Below are 4,375 nucleotides of genomic sequence, written 5' to 3'. Positions count from 1 at the left end.
CTTTTGAAGCTAACTTCATAGAATATAATTCCAGCTACACGGCATTTTCAAAAAGAACAGAGACAGATTTTTCCAGTATAATGGGAAGGGTTGTGTGACAGTCTCTGTGGATGGGTTCGGTGATGAGGGTGTCATATGAGTTAACAGAAATGAGATTGCCATTACTACGCTGCTTTATCTTGGCAACATGCTCAATAACATATCACTAATTGTGAGAGCTTATGCTGACCCAATTAACCTACAGTCCAGATTTAGCTTCAACTATGTTCTTTCTGCACCCTTGGAACAAAGCAATCTGTAAGGACACAATTTCGGGTTATCTGTGACAATGTAAGTAGGTTTGACATGAAATGTAAACAGCTCTCTGGTTGCAAACTTCCCAGGGGTGCATAAAGAATGGAAAAAGCACTGAAAGTGATGTACTGAAGCAATAAAGTCTTTTTTGATAAATTTTAACACACTTTGCATGTTAGTAAATGTAATTTTATGGCTTCAGTCCTGATATTTATTGGAAAAAAATCTATAGCAGGTGCATATCACTTTAAAAAAAGTACTAATCTGTATTCTGTGTATGTAAAGCTCACTGAGACTAATGAATACACACATATTATATGGTAATTAAATGGCAAATTAACTCAACTTCTGCTAGTCACACATAAAAAACAGGCCTACAAGAAAATAATGTATATATCTGTGATGATGGTGTTACTGTCAGCAAGCTGTGAATGTCAATGAAATGTTTAAATATTAGGATACATCATTTGTTTTATGAGAAACCAAAGTCTATCATGAAATGCAATAAACCCTCTAGTAAACAAATTGCAGGAACTATTATAGCTCACTTAAATACCATAGTACTGATATATTACAATTTATAACACAAGATTTGCATTCAAATACTCTATATCAGTAGTACTAAATGAAGAAGTCAGCAAGGTTGCAGTCTGCCACCAATACTTTTCTCTTTTTATATTGATTATATGATCCAAGAATGAAAAATCTAAGAATCTTTTCTAATTCAGCTGAGTCAGGAGAACACAATAAATACTGTACCTTCCTATTTACTGACAGTAAGACAATATTATCAGTTCTGCAGGGTGCCTACAGAAATTTGTTGAAGTTTTTTTACCTTCCTGTTTACTGATAGTAAGGCAATATTAACAGTTCCAGAATGTGGCCTACAGAAATTTATTACCTTGATACATAAAGCTGTTTGAAGATATCATTTAGTAATATCTAAATTTGTAGAATTTCAAGGGAGGAACTGTATATTCTGACAGTTAGATGAGCTCAAACACTTGAAATATCTTCACTGTACACTTACCTGTAATTATGATCAAGACACTGAAGTTAAAGCAGCTACTTTCCCATGAAAGGGTGGAAACATATACAGGGTGTTGTAAAGTGATTGCTGAACAGAAATATGAAGTTAATTTTACAAAATTATGAATGTTCCAGCTTTATTTCTTAGTTGTAAAATGGAAGTACTTAAATACAGAGAAAAGTCTCTGACCCACACAGCAGAAATGAGGTTCCTGCATGCAATAAACGTCTGCTCCAAAAGAGGGCATGTAAGAAATGATGAGATCTTCATCTACATATAGATTCTGCAAGCATGAGAGAGCGTCCTTCACACTATTGTTTGCAGTTGTCTGTCCTACTTCATTAGCATAAATAGCAAGGCAGAAATGACTGTTTGTGTATCTTGGTAAACAGTCTATTGTCTCTTACCTTATTCTTGTGATCACTAAGCAGGATATTTAATGGGGCAGTTGAATTGTTTTAGTCTTTCTTAAACACTGGTTCTCCAACTTTACCCATCGGTGTTTTATGAGAACAATTTTACCATTTTTCCAGAGATTGCCATTTAAGTTCCATGAGAATCTTAGCTGTGTTTTATTTAAATAAAACAAGAATTATAGGAAATGGAAAAAAAGTGGAAACACCGTGAGAAATGTATGCTTGAACATGAATGTAGATGTTAGCCAAGCAGGAATGTTGCACCACCTGTTCAATGTCCTCAATATTTTCCAAGTGTCAATCACAGTCAGAACAGTGTTCTGTATAACTGTGAGTGCACTATGTCAGAGCGAAGTGAGTCCAAATGTGGACAGATCATGGTTGCTCATATGATGGGTGCTTCTGTAACCAAGGTAGCCAAACTGTACCATGTTTCAAGAGAAACTATTGAAGATTTATTCTGCATACAGGGAAAGTGGATAAGTGTCATCAGCTAAGTCCCAACATGCATCTAAGTGTGTGTTGAGTGACTGTGATGGATTGTCACTGAAGAGGACTGTGGCATATCCTGACAAATCTGTTAGCACCAAAACAACATAAAGGAATATCCAGAAACAGGGAGCTGTAGAGTAATATGGAACTCTAAAACCACTCATCAGTCATGCAACTGCATGTAACAACAGAATGTGGTGCCAAAGGCATAAAACCTCAATAATGGAGCAATGGAAGGAAGTAATTTGGTCAAATAAGTCTTGTTTCCCATTGTTTCCAACTTCTAGCTGGGAATATGTCCCAAGAGTGAAACATAGCATGGATTTCTTGAGGATTTGGGCAGGCACATTGTGGCATTCCATGGGACCCATTGTTACTCTGCAAGGCTGCATTACTGCCAAGGATTATGCGACCATTTTTGCTGATCAGTCTCATCCCATGACACAGTATTTGTTCCCCAATGGTGATACTGTGTTTCAAAATGACAAGACCCCTATTCACACAGCTTGCATAATCCAGGAGTGCTTTTCTAAGCACAACAATGAATTGTCACATCTCCGCTGACCACCTCAGTCACAATAACTCAATATTATTGATCCTTTGTGGCCTACTTGCATGAGTGCTATCCACTTTCATCATCATTACCCAAACTTGCCACTATTTTGTAGGAGTAACGCTGTAAGATTCTCTTAAAAGCTACACAGGACTTGTATTTATCCATTCTGAGATGACTGGAAGCTTTTTTTAAATATCAATGGTTTTCTTACATTAGTCTTGATAATGTATTGTGTTTTTGGTGTTTCCGTATTACTGTCCACCGACTGTTGCCACAGATTAATAAATAGGAATACCAAGACAAATAGATCAAACATAGAAGAAAATCCAAAAAAAGCTGTGTGCAAAACTTAGATACATAGCATGCAACACAATGCTGATATAAATGGATGTGGCAGCAGATCAGAGGACCTAATTCAGGATGCTGATGATGTTAGTGATGATAATAAGAAACTTTGAATAACACAGTTTTCTCATAGGACAGGAATAATTTCATAGTTAGTATTCTTAGCCAAGAAAAGGAATATAAATTACTAAAACAATGGCATAGGTCCATGAATTTATGTATTCAGTATATTTACAATATCTGCTCTTCTGTTTTTTATGACATTACCAGAATCAGAAAACACATGTGAAACAGTAGAGAACAAAAACAGTTCAGTTTTCAAAAGATTTCACACCATAGAAAGAGAAGGGAATCCAGCACTCATTATAAACATGAATAACGAAAGTTAAAGAGAATCATTTGGAAAATTTCCTTCTGGAGAATTTCCTGGCAGAAGGGGGCCCATCCAAACCTCTCAGAACATTCATCTTACATTTTTATCTTAGATATTTCTGAGCAAAAAATTCTAAATTTTTATTTAATCTAATAAGGTTTTGATATTTTCATATGATAAATGATACAGGTTTCCCCACAGGCATTCTGGCTCTATTGAATTCTATTATACAACTTGCCCTGACCAGCAAGATCAACAGTTCTTTCACTTATTGCACATTTATCAGGCATGATGAAGTGGAAACTTAATCATTCTCAAGGGCCTGTGAGAACCATTGCCAAATTGCAACAAAAGATGCAAGACTCTTGGGCAATACAGGGTGGTTGGAAATTCCTGTTACAAACTTCTAGGACATGTAGAGGGTAGTGAGTACAGAACATTTTGAATAGGAACCCATGTCTAGAAATGTATCATTTCCATTCTATGACAGTTTCAATACAGATGATTGTTTCATCGCCACCCATGTGAGGAATGCTCTTAGGTGTGCACAGTACAATTGTTGCAATCCATTTGAAAAGAACACTGACTCATTCTGTTATTACTTACGCGTTTGCATTACAACTTACACCTTATTGTTTTCATTAGTCGACAACAACAAGAACCCAGCCTCTATGGCAACAGCCACAACATACCGATGCATTACAACAGTGGCTCGATGTGGCAACCACCAGCATTGTTATACACATTGCTACTCCGAATCATGTTCTGGTACACTCTCTCCATCCCACCTGGTGTCTCTTCGAAGTCTTGTGCAGTGGCCAGAACTCGTGCCAGCAGATCTTCCTCTGTCTATACAGGTGCATCATAAA

The sequence above is a fragment of the Schistocerca gregaria genome, chromosome X (genome assembly GCF_023897955.1).
Source record: "Schistocerca gregaria isolate iqSchGreg1 chromosome X, iqSchGreg1.2, whole genome shotgun sequence".
Lineage (NCBI taxonomy): Eukaryota > Metazoa > Arthropoda > Insecta > Orthoptera > Acrididae > Schistocerca > Schistocerca gregaria.
This window is presented reverse-complemented; position numbering follows the sequence as displayed.